The sequence below is a fragment of the Hibiscus syriacus genome, unplaced genomic scaffold (genome assembly GCF_006381635.1).
Source record: "Hibiscus syriacus cultivar Baekdansim isolate YM2019G1 unplaced genomic scaffold, ASM638163v2 tig00110391_pilon, whole genome shotgun sequence".
In the NCBI taxonomy this organism is placed as follows: Eukaryota; Viridiplantae; Streptophyta; class Magnoliopsida; order Malvales; family Malvaceae; genus Hibiscus; species Hibiscus syriacus.
Genome location: NW_024062719.1, coordinates 746,975 through 768,102, shown reverse-complemented (window position 1 = coordinate 768,102; position 21,128 = coordinate 746,975). Strand labels below are relative to the sequence as shown.

General features: G+C 33.9%; 1 long non-coding RNA gene and 1 pseudogene across 1 annotated transcript; one reads left to right on the top strand and one right to left on the bottom strand.

Moving 5' to 3' along the window:
- The first annotated feature begins 2,708 nt into the window (after window positions 1-2,708).
- LOC120123172 lies at window positions 2,709-3,368 on the top strand (annotated as a pseudogene).
- A 1,323-nt stretch (window positions 3,369-4,691) lies between these two features.
- On the bottom strand, window positions 4,692-13,516 carry LOC120123234. Its single transcript, XR_005516177.1, has 3 exons — window positions 13,504-13,516; window positions 4,862-5,002; window positions 4,692-4,828 (listed from the first exon to the last, which is right to left on the bottom strand). It is a non-coding gene; the product is annotated as an uncharacterized LOC120123234 (long non-coding RNA).
- Between the last annotated feature and the right edge of the window lie 7,612 nt (window positions 13,517-21,128).

Genomic DNA, 21,128 nt, shown 5'->3' with positions numbered 1-21,128 from the left:
TTACAGACCGGGTCTGGGGGGTTACAGGTGCATTTATCACTTCATATTAGAAAAAAATGTGTTTCTCATAGGCCAAATAATGACCCATTTCACCAATTTTTCAATGCTCATTTAATCATCTTCGGCAACTATTAATATGTGCGAGTTGAAAGCCATTTTATTTTAAGCAAAAAAAAAACCAAAACAACTTCAATTTTTCACTTCCAAAGCTTGAGTTTTTTTTAAACATGTCAATTATTTGTACAACTATTTTTATGATTGCAAATATGTAACCATGTGTTTACTGAAAGACATTCAACTACACAAGTTGAAGTTCAGTATAGAAACAAGGGTTCTATACGGAAGCAGTAGAAGAGTATTTTCCTTATATTATAGATTTCCATTATTATGCACGATGTTTCATCTAAGCGATGATGTAGACCTTGTTGAAATGATTGAGAGATATTACTATCACTCTTTCTCTAATGTCGATTTGTTTGTAGAATTCGATAATCATGATATTGCTCGTACCATTGAGGATGTTGCTTCCAACTCGAATATCCCACCAACTTAGACAAATGACCAAGAAAAAAACATAGATGATGGAGACCCAGAAGAATGGTTCCAATTCGTACATGAACGACAACAACAAAAAGAATGAGAAATTGAAGAACTTAATCTTACCACTGACTAGTCTACTGATTACGAAGATTAAAACTTCTTAATCAATACTGCTATATTAATGATTTTATTTTATGTTTATGGTGTTCGTAAGGTTAGTCATATTTATGTCCTTATATTAATGTATTAAGTTTGTAGTTTTTTCCCTAATGTGCATTTCTAAAAGTCTAATCTAATGTTCATAGTTTATTGTTCTTTTCAACATCTACCAACATTTTTAAAGCAAAAAAATCATACAAAACTTGTCACTAGTGAATTTTTTTCTTCCCAATATAAATTCACATAATAATCTGAAAAAATAATTTTTAATAGAACTCGTGATGACGAGTTTCACATGAAATATTAAATTTATTAGAACCAAAATATAAAATTTATATCCCATGGAACTCGTCACGTTGAGGTGACGAGTTCACCTAGGACTCTAGGAAATGTCGTAGACTCCAAATTAATTTTAGAGGTGCCCTATTGGACTAAATAATCAAAACGAGTGCCCTATTGGGCAAAAAAACCCTAGTCGCCTATCATATAATTCTTGGTAAATTCTAAGTTTAATTTAGGTCAAATTATTGTAAATATATTATTGATTTAGTCCTAAACTCTAACTTGATCAATTATAGTCCTATACTGTTTTGAATTTTAAAATCTTAGTTATAATCCAAATAATAGTTGACTTCGATTTAAAATGTTCAAATCAGAGAATTAGAATTAAATCTAAAAATTACATATAATATATATAATAATAGTTTACTTTGTTTTAATTTTTTTAATAATTATTGTCTGCTTTAAATATAATGCCATCAACTTGATCTAATTGAAAATCGAGTCAGAACTCAGAATTATAAAATCGATCAATTAAATTTTAACTAAATTTTTTGTTTTTGAGTAAAAATACACATACAAACATTTGATTTACCATGATTTTCATGTCTATGGATTAAATTAACATATGAAAATCAAATTGCATCAAGATCATCATAAGGGACTAAACTGAATAAGTTGGGACATGGGTTCAAAATCAAGGGTAAGAAATATCGAAACTGTCTTTCTGAATAGTTATAAATAAAGTTTACAACATTATTTGAACATTAAATATGAACTTGGGAATTTCTTTTAAACATACATTTAACTCAATCTTAATATATAGACTAATATATACAATTAACCATTCATTTGTAATATTCTATATAATTTAAAAAAAATAAATTCAAATTTCAAATTTGAAAAATAACTAGGTGAAGCCATGATTATGTTCATGCAGTCCACGTCACATTTTTTTTTGGATATAAAATCTAAATTGCGTTTTGTGTGTACTCGTGATCTGTCAGACCCTTCCCCCCACAAAAATGATGGCCTAAATTTACATTATTGGTAACATTAAAAGCCCTATACTTTTTCACAATTTAGGTTCTTGACAATATCAAATGGCCATGGCCTACCTTTTTCACTATGGTGAAGATTCCCATCCTTTGAGATAAGGAACCAACGCCATCCACTTTCCTCTAACCACCGATCTGGATAAAAGGTAAATTTATTTAACATTTACATCAAATCTTATTTTGGTTTATTTATTTTAGAAAATGTGGATTTAAATTAATTTATTAGTCGGGTCGGATTAACTTTTTCAATCCACTTAATTCTTATTAAAGTATAATACTTCTACATTTGATTTGGATTTAGATAAACTCTGCTCGATTTAAAATTTGTTTCGAGTTTTGACATAAAAATTCACTCATATTCATACCCAACTCAAATATGCATAAAAAATTCTTATTTTTAATTTTTATTAAATAAGATAAAAGTTTAATTAAAAAATACAGAGATAAAAAATATATACTATAACAATTATATTTAAATATATAAATATAAATATAAATTACACAATTATTTTAAGATTAAGTCCAATAATTTTTAATCTTAAAATCAAACTTGAATTGGTTTCATTTTTTAATTTACTGTGACTTTATTAATTTTTTAAAATAAAATTCATCTTACAATTTTTAAGAGTCTCGTTAAATAAAATCAGTGGTAATATTTAGTTGACACGTTAGGACTAAAGTAGGCATCCGATATATGATTCTTCACCCACCAACTTCCTTTTTCTTCATCGAAGCAAATTATTGTTCATCAGGTAGGTCTGCGCTTGAATTCAAAGCTTTCTTTCCACATCAAAGAAAATGGAAGCTCTCCTTTCCCAATTCACCTTCCTATCAGATCAAGCTTTACAAGACAAGAACTTCGATCCATCGGCCATTGAAGACCTAATGAAGCTCTTCGAGACCGAGTCTTACCAGGCATGGACAGCCATGGAGCTGGAACACCAAGAGCAACTAAAACAAGCCGAGATAACCATGCAGGAAGCCGAGGACTACCTCGACTCGGTCATGGAGAGGAGTTCAGGCGGTTCGAGGAGGAAATGGAACGCGATTCCAAGGACGAAGCCGACGGTCTAGAAGATGCAGCGGAGAAGGCTAGGAAGATGGGGAATTTTGATGGAGAAAGGAGCGATTATTGCCTCTAAATTGTATGTTGAGGCTGCTATGAACTCTGCTACTGCTTCCATGAAATCTGCTTTCAAGGGACTTTCCACTAACAAGGTCCATCCTTCATGAAAAACCTATTTATATTGTTTTCTTTTGCGATTTACGTGTATGATTTAAAGGGACCTTTCTATGAATTCTGTTTTGTAATCCATGAACTGGGTTTCAAGCTTTTGTTGGCCTGATTCCAACACGAAATCCTTCAGTTCTCCATTCCCAACAGCTATGGAAGAGCTTTTTCGTCGTGATTGCGAATAATATTGCCGTAAAACCATCGGCGAACAATGGAAAAGAGAGTTGAAACCGCGAAACATTAGCAGTTACCGATTTACCGAATTCATCTATTTGTTTTGGGTTCTTGGTTTTCACTAACTGAGTTCAATATGAGCTGAGATTGGAATCTGCCTGACTTGAATATTGAATATAATCTTTTAAAGATGTATAAAATTTAAAAAAAAAATTATGAACTACCCCATAGGATTATAGAACTTTGATTTTACAGGTAAAATCACACTTGAAAATACAATTTGGGTTTGAAGAATAACTATTTTGAGAGAAGATGCAGATGTCGATAGGCCTAAGAGAGCTAAGACCATAACCCACCACCGACCTGGACGCAATACAAATCTAGTCACTTTACTTGTTTAATGCCTGCATATTGTAATGCAACTCCTTTATACAATTTTAATATATATAATAATTTCTTTTATTTATCGGCCGCCAAAAATTTCCACTTAAGATTTGTGCATTCATTCTATTTTCTTTATTTACAAGTTTTTTATCGTCTTGTTCAATTTCATAGCAAATCATAATGAATTCTTTTTTATGAATTAACAGAAAATGAAAATTTTCTATTATGCATATAAATTTACTTACACTTTAATTATAACCTCAATATTAGAGTTAAATACCCATCCCTTTTTTTTTAGTATAATACCATAATTCTAAAATAATATATTTTTTATTAAAACAAATAAAATGCTGAAAAGGAAATTTAGTTTTGGTTTTTTTTTTTTTGCTTAACCAGAAATTCCTGGAAATTCAAGTGAACAAAGAATATCGGAAAAAAGGGTAAACTACTCCAATGGTCATTAATGTTTGGGTAAGTTTTCGTTTTCACCACTGATGTTTCAAAAGTTATAAATCTGTCACTACCGTTATCGTTTGTTACAAATTGATCACTCGCCGTTAACAGGCGTGACGGAAAACACACGTGACCTGTTAACAGCAGTTAACATGCTTACCTAGATGGTATAATTACACAAATAGTCCATGTTATTTATATATTCTTTCAATTTAATCCTAGTTTTAATAAATTAAAATATATTTATTTTTAAATCTTATAAATAATGATATATTTTTATACAAAATAATTAAATGTTTTTTTAGTTATAAAAACAAAAAAAGTAACGTGATGATATTATTATTAAATGTTTTTTTAAGAAAATGAATCGTTAATTTTTCATCATATCAATAATCATATCATCTCGATTCATTTTTCCAAGAATTTAGGTTTGAAACCGGGTAAACATTTGCATGGCAACCAACTTTTGACATTGCAGGTGCCAAAGTTGCCACAAAAATTGAACATACTACAGTTGTTGTTTGGCTCCCACCATATAAAGTTCCAACTTTTCATGTCTGTATTTTCAAAAAAAAAAAACCTTTTCATGTCTGTATCCAACTCCCAATACTGTAAATGTCCAGTAGAACTCAACACCGTTCTTTTATCTTGGTAAACTTGTGTTTTACTCATGCTGAAATTCCAGAAGATGACTAATGTAGAAGGCAGTTCATCTGCTCTACTTGATCTCCAGTAAATGGTGCTCTTTTCCATGACAACAGGCCGCGATTGAGAATCTAGTCCGAACGTGAAGTTTCCCGGTGATGGATCATCTTCACTGCGCTATGAAGTTTCCCCATCTGAGAGTCTACTTTTTACTGTTATATTATCTCTAGCGAAACAGAACTGAGGGAAGAAAACAGAATCAAAATTGTGTTGATAAATAAGATGGAAGAAACGATGTTAGGTGCTGACCAACTCGAAGCTGCTTTCATCTTCTGTGGAACATTAATTTTCTGCAAAAAATCGATAACTTTCTTCTTCAGGGATGATTAATTATGCGTGGACTAATACGAGTCAGTCGCTAAAATTGCTTTAAAATTGCTTTCCTATATAGAGCATTTAGTACTAATTTTTCATCATACAATAATTAATAATTCATACGATAATTTTTTTGTTTTTATATCATTTAATTATTTTGTATTAAAATATATTATTTTTAAAATTAAATAATTTTAAATAACTAATCAAATTAAAGAATATAATAATATGGGACTATTTGTGTAATTATACCATCCAGGTAAGCATGTTAACTGCTTTTAACAGGCCACGTGTGTTTTTCGTCACGCCTGTTAACGGCAAGTGACCAATTTGTAACAAACGATAACGGTAGTGACCGATTTGTAACTTTTGAAACATCAGTGATGAAAACGAAAATGTACCTAAACATTAGTGACCATTGGAGTAGTTTACCAAAAAAAAACCTAAATCGCTTAAATTAAGCTGATGTTTTGATTTTTCGGCTCTCTATAATTGAATTTCCTGGTCAATTTGATGAAGAATTCAATGAAGTTCTTTTTTTTTCATTTTAATTCCTTTAAATGATTTAATGGTCGAGCTTTTAGCAATTCAATTTTGCAGGAGAAACGTTTGATAGTGTTCATCTTGATTTGCACAAACTGATATTTGTTACTTTGTGGTGATTAACCGTTAGCAGATGCCCCGAGGCTTGTTAAAATCACAAACTCGTTCACCCACCAATCGGTGTAGACATTCTCCATCTCCTTAGGCAAATTAGAATGGAAGGGATAGAAGCCGGTTAGGTGATAATTACACAAATAGTCCATATTAGAAGAACTCTAGAATTTGTGAATGAATCATTAAACGATTCTAATGTTGCTCCCTTTAATGTTTCAGATTCGAGGTCGAATCTTTTTGAAGAAAGGGAGGATGATACATGCATCACAAGCCTCACATCAAAGCAAGAAGTAATAACTCTTCCAAATGATCCACTCGTCCAAGCATTGGAAAAGAAGATCAGAACAGAAGCAGACTTACGATGAATTTTTGAATGGTATCCTGATCTTATTTAGTCAAGATGTCTTCTGAAGATACGACCGTATGTCTCTTATCTTTCCAACGGTTCTTGAATCGCATCAATCCGATATCAGGAACTCAAGATATGGCTATTTTACTGAAGACGGTACATGCAGAAAATCCTATACGAGATTAATACGAGATTTTGTAAATATTACGATTTTTCAATATTTTTATTGATTATTTGTAACATAACTTAATATAGGATGATGCATTATCTTTTAGGATTAGATTTATTATTTTATTAGGAATTAAGGTTGGGTTAAAAATATTATCTTTAGTTATTATTATTTTATTAGGAATTAGAGTTAAGATATGTTTAGTTTATTATTATTTTATTCATTAGTTATTTAAGACCTTTAGAACTCAGCCCCTATATAATTAAACTTTGTAATTAAAGATTTCTTTGATTAATAATACAACGAGAGTTCATTTTTGCAAGTGCTGATTGCCTTATGCCTTCGAAGCTTCTTCTCCTTGATATCTTTCAAGTTCTTGCGAGGGAGATTAATCTTCACACTCCAATTTGCCTTTTCATCGCGACTAGGAGGGTTGGTTAGAGCCATATTATCGTGTTTGCCTTTTCATTGCAACTAAGAGGGCTCGATAGGACATTATCCATCTATTTCCAGAAATTCATCCTCACCATCATCACCTTTGTCATCCACCTTCACAAGGGAGATCTTTTGATTTCTTGGTTATCTTTTCTTTATCTTGTTTTAATCTTATTTCTTATCTTATTTCTAGTACCAAAAAGAAACCCTAAAGAACCCTATCTATTGCCGCCACCTTCCCCATTCATCCCTTATTGTTCTTCATCGAGTCTAGATCTTTTCTAGGTTTGATTCTTCAACAAGAGCAACGTTCATCAATCCTCCACTGCTTCCCTATCAATTGGTATCAGATTTGGGCCGATTCTTGGAAAGAAGCAAGCAATCTTGCTTGTTCTTGCACACAAAACCGTCAAGGTACCCCAACGGAGCTAGTCCAGAAAAGATTCATCGTTTCAGGTTCTTTTTTATTTAATTTTAATTTAGATTCAAATCCTTCTTGTTAGTTTGCTATTTGTTTTCTAAAAAAACAAAAAAAACAAAAAAACAAAAAAAAAAACCAAAATTTCAAAAAAAATTGCAAACGAAGGTATTTAGGGCTGATTTTCTTCAGATATCATATTCGTCTTAATTTTAATCTCCAGTCCAAAATTCAATTTGATCAGAGTTCATTAGATCCTTCAAATACGTCATTCAAGTTTTATCGGCAGATTCGGTCTAGAATATTGTCGAATTTCTTAAAAATTCTACAGGAGGAATTTTGTGGTGAAAATTTCCAGATTGAAACTCCATATATTGGAGATCATTCACACAAAAAATCAGAATTTTTGAAGATCAAGAACAACTTCGAACAAAGTGATCAAGAAAAACAAATTGTTTGATGACTCACCGTTCAACAGAGTCTACTAGATACTACTGAAGGTATTTGGTTCTGAAATTTTACATGTGGTTTCTTGACGCATCTAAAGACATTCAAGAATTTTTCCAGAATTTTTGGATACCGGTAACACCCTCAAAAACGTTTCTCAAGTTGATCCAGCGTTTTCTAGGTTTTCTGGTTTGGTCCTTTTTTTTCTTTGACTCTTAGTACTTTAGGTTCTTTTGTTTTTTTCCCTGTTATTGTTCTTTTGCATTATCTAACACATTATCTTCCTTGTGTTAGTAGGACTAAAGAGTTTGCATACTTCTTCCTTCTTTGCATTCTTGTTCTCTTGGAGTCTAACCTTTGTTTGGCCTCTTAGAGCTTTTAGGTTTTTCTTATCGCCTTTGCTAGTAATCAAACTCCAATACGAACTGTGAAAGACTACTTGGTAAAGTGAGTTTTAAAGAGTACAAGATCGGCTTACTTTCCTCTCGTTGTGTTACTTTCTTGGAGTGACTTGTGAGGTTTCTTGCTTTGTTGAATTTTCTTTCTTTTATTTTTATTTTACTTTAAAATTTTCTTTCGAGTGTTATGATTTCAGGATGTGTGACAATAACAACAAGACACTTACGACTATCTTAGCCGCACTTGCACGACTCATGACTCAATTTGAAAGATTTGATGAACTTACCAATAACATGAGAGAATAAAAAGAACCACAACTGGATCTACCAAACCAGAATCCAAGACTAAACAATGCTAAACTTTTGGTACCCAGGCGAGAACAACCACGTTTCCAAGCACCCGAACTCTTTGCAAAACCAAAGTTCATGATCCCATCTTTCAAAGGAGACAACGATCCGGACAGGTACATCGATTGGGAAGGAAAATTTGATCTCATATTCGCATACCATGACTACCCCCAAGCTAAACAAGTTCCCCTCATCACCATGCAATTCAAAGGATATGCTCGAACTTGGTGGATGCAAACAAGGAAAAAGATCCAGAATTTCCAAATTCCAACAATCACTTCTTGGACCAACCTCAAACAAACCATGAGAAAGTGATTCCTACCGACACATTATACACGAGAAGTTAAACTACGACTACACCGACTTCGACAAGGTAGAAGTTCAGTTGAAGACTACTTCAAGGAGATGCAGTCCTTACTCAATAGGGCTAACATAACCGAAAAAGAAGAGGTCACCGTGTCAAGATTCGTCGTCGGCTTGAACTCAAACATCACTGATCTTCTTGACCTCCATGGGTACGAAAACCTTGAAGATACACTAAAGAAAGCAATGACAATCGAAGTACAAATCCAAAGGAGATTCCGAGAACATTACCAAAGTACTTCATCCTCTTACCAAGGTAATCCTTCAAATCCTTCCTCGTCTTCTGCTTCATCTTCTCTAAAAAAGCTAAGAGATGACAAACCTGACAAGGAGAAAGAACAACCAGCAAAGAATGACACACTTCCAGCCCCTAAAGATCAAATGATAATTTGTGAGGACGTAGGGAAAGCAAAAAAAGAAAAAGCTGAGAAAGAGGCAAAAGAAAAAGAGGTCACTAGTTACAAAAGCCAAAAGAATAATGACCCATGGGAGGTGAGTGGACCTAATTGTGAGAAGAAAAGAGTAACTCAAAATCTATGTGTGAGCACAAAAGAATTGAGAGAGAACCTTCTTTACAAACAACCTTCCATCCTTGTTCGCTTTAGAGAATCAATTGTTTCGATTTCTAACATTAAAAAGGATTTGCCTAGTGTGTTTTCATCTTTGTTACAGGATTTTCAAGAAGAATTAGGTGATCCACCTGACGGATTACCATTGGAAAAAGGAAAACAACACCAAACCAATCTAATTCAAGGTTCCATCATACCTCGTCAAACATACAATCTCGAAGAAACCAAAGAGTTAAATTTGTTACAAAAAGGCTACATCCATGAAAGCCTTAGTCGTAACGTCATCTTAATGACGAAACATGACTTGAACAACTCCACATGCTTTATAGTTCATGCACAGGGAATCCATGTAAATGATGAGAAAGTAAAAGCAACACGAGACTGGCCCACACCATCTTCTATCGCCAAGAGTTGTCGAATAGTGCTAGGTGACCCTCCTGACAGGTTACCACCTGAAAGCCCTAATCACTATGCTATATCAATGAAGAGTCATGATTTACGAGAGTCCAAAGGTAAGTATTTTATTACTCATTTTAATGACATTGTAACATACTTCTTCTCCTTCTTACAAGGTAAGGCTCGTGAAGTTGTCATCCATACTAAGCACAACTCCTTTAAGTGCGTAACATACCGAGATAAGCAAAACACAGTAGACGATACACTACCACGAAGGTATACTCTTACCTATCAAACTCATACTACTATTCCGAGAATTGAACATATCAAATATTTATATCACGATAACTCGGATATTTTTGATATTTCTGCCCATACTTTTAAAAGTGCTTTTAATGAGCTTTATCTTGTATATGAGTTTCCTTGCCAACTAAACAGGTTCTACAGTCCACAAAGCTCCTCCCGGGAATCATTAATTCATGAACCCCGCTTAAGAGACTTAAGGGATTACTTTAACAAACCAGTTGACATGGTTTTTAAACACTCATTCTCGCCACACACAAATAAAACCATGGAGAAATTATCTGAAATAATCATACATAAAGCCAACAGTGGCCGACGCCATGTTGAATTTCAACCAAAACATCAGATTACAAGACTTGTATGCAAAAGAGGATTTCAGGACTTCAAGAAATCAGTTCCTACAAAGAAGAAACCTCGACTAAAATGCATAAAGACACATCACATTGATCCTGGTAAATGTTTCACAAGTTTTTCTTTCAACACATCTAAATCTCTTTCTCTTGGATTTTCATATTCGAGGACGAATCCTTTTGAGGAGTGGGGGAATGATACATGCACCAGAGTCCATAATACATGCTTCTTTGGACAAATGTTTCTACTCGAACCTATTAGAAGAACAAAGTCTCGAAGATTCAAAGCATATCTATTTGGTAAGTATATATAATGTGAATGAATCATTAAATGATTCTAATGTTGCTCCCTTTAATGTTTCAGATTCGAGGTCGAATCTTTTTGAAGAAAGGGAGGATGATACATGCATCACAAGCCTCACATTAAAGCAAGAAGTAATAACTCTTCCAAATGATCCACTCGTCCAAGCATTGGAAAAGAAGATCAGAACAGAAACAGACTTACGACGACTTTTTTAATGGGATCCTGATCTTATTTAGTCAAGATGTCTCTTAAGATACGACCGTCTGTCTCTTATCTTTCCAACGGTTCTTGAATTGCATAAATCCGATATCAGGAACTCAAGATATGACTATTTTACTGAAGACGGTGCATGCAGAAAATCCTATACGGGATTAATACGGAATTTTTGTAAATATTACGATTTTTCAATATTTTTATTGATTATTTGTAATATAACTTAATATAGGATGATGCATTATCTTTTAGGATTAAATTTATTATTTTATTAGGAATTAAGGTTGGGTTAAAAATATTATCTTTAGTTATTATTATTTTATTAGGAATTAGAGTTAAGATATGTTTAGTTTATTATTATTTTATTCATTAGTTATTTAGGACCTTTAGAACTCAGCCCCTATATAAAGGAGGTTTCATTAAACTTTGTAATTAAAGATTTCTTTGATTAATAATACAACGAGAGTTCATTTTTGCAAGTGTTGATTGCCTTGTGCCTTCGAAGCTTCTTCTCCTTGAGATCTTTCAAGTTCTTGCGAGGGAGATTAATCTTCACACTCCAATTTGCCTTTTCATCGCGACTAGGAGGGTTGGTTAGAGCCATATTATCGTGTTTGCCTTTTCATTGCGACTAGGAGGGCTCAATAGGACATTATCCATCGATTTTCCACATATCCATCCACGTCATCAATCATCTTTACCGTTCACCTTCATAAGGGAGATCTTTTGATTTCTTGGTTGTCTTATTTTATTTGCAATTCCTTTATTTTTTCTTTATCTTGTTTTAATCTTATTTCTAGTACCAAAAAGAAACCTTAAAGAACCCTATCTATTGCCGCCACCTTCCCCATTCATCCCTTATTGTTCTTCATCGAGTCTAGATCTTTTCTAGGTTTGATTCTTCAACAAGAGTAACGTTCATCAATCCGTCACCGCTTCCCTATCAATTTGTGTTGAGGAATACGAGATTTTCAAGTTTATCTGTACGCAGCCTTTGCTCATTTGTATATCTTTTTGGTGCTCCTTCGACTTAACAAGAAAGACTACGTAGTTTGCTTGGTGTTTCAACTATATCTTTGTAGATTCAGGGTCCTAAACAAGAATCTTTTAAGAAGTGGCAATTAGATTAGTCGGATGTGCCAAAGTGAAGATGCTGCTGCAGTTGAATTTGGCATTGGTATTTTTTGTAAACCGATGGTTTTTGTTTCACTTTTACATTGCAGTTGAATCTCATGGTTTCCTACAGTTTGGTATGTGCCTGATATTTTTCTGTTCAGGATGCCAACGTTGCCTTGACTTCTTTGAGTATAGATTACTGAGTGCTGCTGAATTATTCCAACAAAGTTGGATGGTGTATTGCTTGACTTGTTCTATGAAACTATCAACATCTGAGTGGGCACCTGACATGTGAAGAACTTTCCTTTTACTCTGGAAAAATAGATACGAATACATTTGGAGCTAAACGTAGAGACTTTTATGACAAGTGATAACAGTTTCCTTCCCCCTCGACATGTCGGTTCTGTTCTTTGCTCGATTGTGATATTATCTTCATCATGTCATAAAAGATGGAGCTCATTGCTTATCTTAACAATGTATGAGGTAACTGTATATCAATTTATATTTATCCTGGATCCCCGAAACTGTAGCTGTTGCTCAATAACTTCTATCAAAGCCCAAAATCACCTAAGCGTCTCTCTCATGGCTCCTCGGGCCCGTGATTAACTCTTCTCCTTATTCGATGAATTAACCTTTTTTTAATGAATTGAAAGCTTATTTCAATTTTTTTTTCATACAACCACTTTTAAAATATAGCTGGAAATTAGTAACCCTTTCTTTTTCTTTAAGCCTATGGCCCAATCCAACCGAGCTAATCCAACCGAGCTTTATCAAAACCTGGATTTAGTATGCGAGTCTCAAAGTTAGGCAGTTATAAAAGTCTGGATTATATCTCAAGTCTAAAGAGGTTATGCCCCCATTTCAACAGGCAAGTTCTCGTCACTGTTCCTTTTATTTTTAAGACTCAAACTCAAAACTTTATTTAAGAGATCTAACTTTGTACCAATGGTTTATTTTAAAAGAAAATTGAAGTTGAAGTGAAGGTTGATGCTTAAATACAAAGTGTCAAAGGCCTGATTCTGACATGAAACAGTGGATCAGAATAGGAAATAAATATATTACTTTAAGATAGGCGAGGGAATGGGGAAGAAGCTGGGAGCAATAGCTATGGCCATAGATTCTATCATATCAAACCCTATACATTGTTCAAACTAAATAGTGCACTGGGTGTGGATTCGCATGCTAAACAGTTGGAGTGAATTGAATCTTAATACAATATAATGGATCACAAAAGAATTATTGTCTTATTATCATGGACGTGACATGAAAGAGAAATGACAGAAAGTCTTCGTCTGACTTAGTTGGAGGTAGACTAATGATCCCCAATCAAGGCATGCATCGTCAATTGTGCTTTTTACGCCCTAAACCTCATCTGATTTGCTATTTGCTAAAATATAGAGTAAATTATGTATTCAGTCATCCATCTACTTTTGTCGTTCTCTTTTGGCCATTAAACTATTTTTAAATTATATATAACATTACGTTTTTGTTCCGTTTTGATCACATGCCCTTAAATAAAATAATACAACTGATGTGATGATTTTATAATGATGATGTGATATTATCTTATGGTTAATCACCATCTTTATTATTGATTTTTTAATGATAAATGATCAAAATAGAACCAAAACATATGTTATGTATAATTCGAAAAAAATAGTTGAGACTTATAATAGAATTAATAAAATTTTCAATCTAAAGTGTATAGTAATTAAATTCTAAAAAATGAAAATAGGGGGACTTAGAACATATTTTAATTATATATAGAGGAGAAGATACTAATTATTCCATTCAGAGTGACATTAAAAAAGTTATGTATCCTTCATTTAAATTTTTAATAAAATAAAGTAAATAAACAAGTAAAATGTAGTTTCAACCCTGTTTGTGAGTTAATAAAAAATTGCACAAACCAAGTGATTTCAGTGTAACAACTTTGAGGTCTCGAGTTCGAGCACAAAAATACTAGGGGCGTGAGCATTCAATGTCAAATGGTAGAGAGTTATCTATGAACATATATTACCTTGTACTTACCTCATATGAATAGAAAAAATTTAAAAAACTCTAGCGATAATATACCTAATAATTGTTTGGGTAAATTAAAAAATTGGTATTTAAACTTTACTCTCTCTCTTATTTTATTTATTGTACTTTAAATCTTTTCAATTTCCTCACTAAACTTAATACATTGAGTTTTTCGATTACTTAGATGTTTTCTAAGTGAGCAAAATAAGAAAGAGAGTAAAATTTAGTGATTAAATTTGTAATTTATCCTAACTTTTTATATAAAGAGAGATGAGTTAATTATATTATATCCATTCAAGTTATGGTCATGATTTTAAATTATTGTCCGTATTTTTAATATTTAAATCCTTAATAATAGCATTATTATCAGTATTGTATCAATCTTTTTTTTTTATTAATTTAGTCACTACTAAACGTTGAATGTTAGCTTAAATATTAACACACAAACATGACATCTACTTTTATAATGGATTGTCGTACTCATATTTTATGTGTTATCGTACTCATTAAATAGGGCTTTGATGGGTCTATGTAACGATAGATGAAAGGTTGGTGAGAACAAATGAAGAAGATAATAATAGTAGTTGTACCCAGCAATTAAATATTAATAAATAGATTTATTAAATGGGGTAGGGCAGGCCCCTGCTGTCAATATGGCACATGAACTAAAATAGGCGGGAATGGAGAGATTATTGTGGGTGCTTTATTTGCAAACAGTAGTAAAGATCAATTACATCAAATATTCCTAGACTATTACTCATATTTGAATATAGTTTTCAAACTTTAAAAATATTCCAATTATGTCATCAAAATAGTATTAAACAGACGCCTTGGTAAGCCTAGCCATCAATTTAGGTATTAAATATCAATTTGAATATGATGTAGGGTATGTTTAACTCATATGAAACTAACTTTTTCAAAACCTTAGATTTACGTTATTGTTGTAGTATAGTAGGTACACTCGTATCTATAATTTAATCTATGTATATTTAATAGATGTTGAGAATCATATTCAAATTATATCTAGGATCATATGGATTATATTGACATTAATTTGACATCGCAATTGGAAATTTGAAGTTTAGGTACCAATTTAAAATTAGTTAAAGTTCGAGGCATTTTACTTAAATGAACCCCTATGGGAATCAAGTCAACTCAGCGATTCAATTCAGACACACTACTCTAACCTGACCATCTGGTGACACTGTCAAATCTGACTGAAACTCACATCTTTCATCATTAACGCATAATTGCCTCCTCAAAGCTAAGGGAAAGTGTGTGGGACAAAGTAAAAAAAAAGAGAGAAAAGGAAAGTGTGTAGAACCGAGTGGGGCCCTATACTAGAAATCCCATCGAATCATATGGTGCCGCGTGTTCCTAATACAGCTTCTCAGGGTACCAACAGACTCACGCGCCATGGTGAGAGCGTGGGGAGGGGGAGATTAGGTATAGTTTGAAGCGTCGACGTCGGCGATTAAATTCGGTCCCTCGTTACTCGGGCTATTTCCATTGCTTATTCTGGCCCATTCCATGAATTCAAACACCCTCTCAGGATAATAAATAAATTTATTAATTACTAAAAAAATAAAATAGTATTTTTACGAATAAAAAGTTACCAAGAAAGGGTATTTTTAAAAAAAATATATATTACAGTGTTTAGCAACTTTGGGGACGGAAACCGTACACAGGAGAAATGAATGTAGAGATGGAAAATGTTTCAAAACTCATTACAGTGGTTAAATTTATTTTAGGGGCTTAAGTGTTTCTATACCCTCTCCAAATGATCTGGGTCAGAATCTTCATTTGACCACTTTTATTTTATTTTAATATTACATTAATTACAATAGATTTATACATGTTATCATATGGTTTAAGGAAAATTTTTCTGAACTAAATACAATAAAATTAAGAAAAAAATTATTTCAATTGGTGGTCATATATATCTGATTAAATTTATTAAATTAAAATAAAATTATGACTAATTTAATAAAATAAATGAGTAATAAAGATCGAATATATAATTATACTAATTTCACTATCTGATTAGATGATAAAACTTATTAAATTTTGAATGTTCCAATTTCAAGTCTTTCACCATTGGTAACTCAAATAACTAAGATGATTAATTAGAGTTTTGCCTTTTTTTCTCTTGGCCGACTGGTCACTCATAAGGTTTCTACCTTCAAGTTCCTTTAATTACACTAAGAAAGCAACGATTAAAGTTTAACAAGTATTTACTTCAACAATGACTGAGTTAGAATGCACTTTGGGGGAGCTAAATCTGGATGATGATGAAGAAGAAGCACTACCAATTGTTCAACAAGGCCCTGAGAGCATAATTTTATTTAAGATTTGTTTGTGGGGTTCTATCTAGCATCAAGTTTGATAAACTTCCAGGCGATGAAAACCATGATGACGAGCGTACGTCACACAATTGGAGGAATATCAATCACAGAACTAGGGGAAGGGCGGTACTTATTCCGACTTTATGACAAACTTGATGTTGATAGAATTGAGAACGAGGGTCCATGGTACTTCAATTCACATATTTCAGTCATACACAAACTACAAATAGGGGAGGATCCAATGATGGTTCCCCTCCATTCAGCAGATTTCTGGGTCCAAATTAACGATATTCTAGTGGGATATATATCTTACAAGTCACAAAACAAATTGAAAAGTTCATTGGTAAACTTTTGTTTTATGATACAACAACTATGCTATGCAAATTTTCAATATGAAAAGCTAAAATTATTCTGCTACTTATGGAAAGCGGAGACATGGAGATGGTTTATGTCCCCTAAACTAGATGTCCCTAAACTACAGAACTCACTACAGAACCTCATCCCTCATGATGTCTCACTAAAAGAAACTGGACACTCAACCTGGTGAACCCTCTCCTAAAATAAATGTATAAAAACATTCCGAAAACAGTTGCTAGTCAGGCCTCTGATATAGTAATGGTTGAGATCGAAGAAGAAAAGCCTATGAAAAAGGGAGAAGGTATTAAACGACAGATAAATGCCTATTCGATGGTTTCAAGCGGAATAAAGCAAGAATCTTCGAGTGAAAAAGATAATATATTGGCGAAGGAGGTTGGCGATAGCTCCAAATGTAAAGATAAGGAAAAAAAAATTGTCCCTAAGTGATCTTGGAGAGTTCTTTTACAGCTTGGATGAAAGGTAACACATATCTAACCTTTCTCTACTTCTTGTTTATCAGCATGTGTAGTTTTGGTGTTTTTTGAGTCTATGAAGCAATTGGGTGCATTTAGGGGTTTAAAACATGAAACCGGGAATTTGTTGTTGTTCATGCATAAAGTAATGACCATTCATGTTCCTTAAGTACTAAATAAGCTTTAAACACCATTTAGGGACCTTAGGACACTTTAGGAATTTAGGAATAAATTGGAGGGTTTTAGACGAATGAAACAAAGTTTTCTAGGCATAGGGTATCAATACTATAAGAACAACACTGATACTGCTGGTCGTGTAAAGGAAAAATTCAAAAGGGTTTGTGATGAGATTATTGATACCCTATTAAGGAGTATCGATACTACTCAGGTGGTATCGATACTCGGGGCCTAATATTGATACTTGGGGTTTTGATTAAAAACATCGAAAGTAATTTTTTATCAGTACTCATAGAAGTATCGATACAAAGGGTAGAGTAACGATACTCCCCATAGAGGTATAGATACTAAGATATTTTTCAAAACATCAAAAGAAAATTTGGTATCAGTACTCAAGGGAGTATCGATACCCAAGAAGGACATTATCAATACTCTCAGAGGAGTATTGACATGTAGATATTTTTCCAAAATATAAAATGTAAATTTTGTGTCTAGGAAGTATCGATACCATAAGAGGGGGTACCGATACTCAAGGAGGAGTATCTGTACCATCGTGAATGTTTGGGCGATAAGCTTATCTCGGATTTGAAAGAGGAAACCAGGGGGTTTGATGAAGAAAACCTTCTAATAAGCTTACAAGTGGAATACCTTAATTAATTGTGTGTTATCATAAGATCTTAATGAGGTAATATCCCATAAGACTTATGCTTTGCTTGATGCTCGGGAAACATTGAAGACACCAGAGTTAATTGTGTACGAAGTTGGTATGATTGAGTAAATGATTATCCAGATATATATAGTCTAGTGCTTGTGCACTTTAAATTACTAAATAGATATTACGTTGATGTTAGGTGACATGGGCAAATCCTGAGTAATCTAGAGGAGTAAACTAACCGAGTGAGTTTCTAATGCTATGTGACTCGGACTCAACTCGAATTTTAGGGAGACGTTGATGATATGTGATCCATGTCTCTCCTAAAGTTCTTAGTAATCAAATAGGGGTGTGAGTTCTGTGATGCCAAGTGACCCCGAGCTACACCATGATGCATACTCTTGTTGTTGTGATAATGTATGTAAATGTTCATAATCATATTTTTAACATGCTCATATATTGGATACATGTAGTATAGTTGGGTTATTTGTGTGGCACTGAGCTTGTGAGCTCATCGTATGGAATGTGTTTCCGTGTATAGGCTCTTTAGTGCAATTGGAGGGCACGTCACAGTAGGGATGTCAATGGATCCTGGATCGACCCAAATCTGTAGATCTAGATCTATTTTATAGGGTCTGGATCATAAAATTTTAGACCTGACGGTTCTGGACCGGATCTGGAACCTCTTATTAAAGTACAAATATGGGTATGGATCTGACACTAAGATACTAGGTCTAGACTCATTTACTCGTTTATAGAAAAGCTCACCTTTGATTTTATAGGATGTTGATGATTTAGTGAAGAGTAGCACTCTAAGGAAGTAAAAGTGCGGAGAATGTTTCCTGATCTACATTGTGTGGCACTGAGCTTGTGAGCTCATCGTATGGAATGTGTTTCCGTGTATAGGCTCTTAGTGCAATTGGAGGGCACGTCACAGTAGGGATGTCAATGGATCCTGGATCGACCCAAATCTGTAGATCTAGATCTATTTTATAGGGTCTGGATCATAAAATTTTAGACCTGACGGTTCTGGACCGGATCTGGAACCTCTTATTAAAGTACAAATATGGGTATGGATCTGACACTAAGATACTAGGTCTAGACTCATTTACTCGTTTATAGAAAAGCTCACCTTTGATTTTATAGGATGTTGATGATTTAAGTAGTGATGAAGAGTAGCACTCTAAAGGAAGTAAAAGTGCGGAGAATGTTTCCTGATCTACATTTTTAATGTTTTTGTTATTCAAAAGATATCTGTGTAATTGTGTTGGAGTTTTTTTTAGACTTTAGTTTATCATTTTTTATTATGTTACTAGTTGTATTGAAATTAATATTTCTTCTATTGGAGATATGTTGTGAAATTAGTCAATAATAGTTTTATTACGTTATAAAATAGATTGAATTATCACTTATTTAACAGACCCGTGTTGGATCTGTTTTAGACCCAGATCTGTGAGATTCGTTGGATCTGGATATGGTTCCCAATTTTTTATACTCGTGGATCCAGGGCGGATCTGGATCTAGTATGTGAAAATGGGTCTGGGTCTGTGTCTAGCTGGATCCGGTCTAGATATGGCCCGTTGTCATCCCTAGTCACCAGGTTTCAAGATTTCCAGACTTGATTGCTTATTAGAGTATGTGTCAAGAATTTAATGGGCATGTACTGTCATATACCTTCGTTATTATTTGAGTCATAAACCCTACTTGGGTGATTCTATGTGACATTCTAATCATTCAGACTTCAGGTCAGATTAGATTAAGGTGTTATATGTAGTGGTATCAGAGCATCAGATTCAATTATTCCTAAGAATAGCATGTTAGAGTCGTTAGGCATCAATCAAGTACATACATCTACACTGTCAAGCATACTTAAATGTCTGGAAATGACGATGTTGAGTCTTATTCTTCCTTAGAAATCATAGGTTGTGGTAGACGACCCCGCTTATAGTCAGGAGGGTGGTGAGAAGAGTTGTTTCTCCCTAGCTGGAGACACATGTGATGAGTTTGTTCCTGACTCCAAGGATATGTGTATCTCGAAAGAGGCGGGGATGGACAAAGAGATATATTTTTTCATGACCTCTTGCATGTACTGAGGCACATTGTTAGAGCCATCCCTAGGGCACCCACTCCATATATTCCACTGTCAGTATCCCTCAGAAGTCCCGCATCGAGAGACTTAACTATTATAAGATCACCGATGTTTTAGGTTCAAGAGACGATGGCTCTATAGTTGCTGACCAGTAGCTCCAAAAGACCATTCACACCTTACGATAACTTTATCTTACCCCCAAGAGTAACCTAAAGTGCATCACTACCCTATTGAAGGGTGATGAGATAGACTGGTGTGAGACTATGAAGTTGGCGCTAGAGCATGAGCAACCAACTTGGGAGTTATTTCTGTCAGAGTTCAGACAGAAGTACATCGATGAGACCCATACTAATAACCTGAGAGATCGATTTCTGCACTTGACCCTGGATGACCACTCCGTTTATGAGTATGAGAGCAAGTTTCTACGTTTGAGGCGCTATGCGCTAGAGTTAGTGGCCATTAGGGAGTACCACTACAAAAGGTTCTGGAAAGGCCTTTACATAGACATTCTTACTGATATGGCAGTCGATCCACCCATAATCTTTCAGAGATAACCCGTCAGGAAAAGACGATCAAGTGAGTTCTAAACTAGAGGGTCAAACTATATAGTGACGTTATGGGTAAAGCTGTAGAGCCCTGACTTTTCTGGAGCATCTCAAACTTTGGCTAAGAGGGAAGAGACCCTTGAGGGTCGTGGAGACCTTCATCTTCTTAGTCCCAAAAATTAGGACAAGGTCTAAACTGTGAACGAGGATTAGAGGGTCGTTGGAATCCACTAACTTTAGTATTTGTGGTGAAGACCAATGGTTCAATTAGGACAATGCATCCCCGACTTACAGACAATATGGTAGGAGACACTCAGGTGAGTGTCATAGAG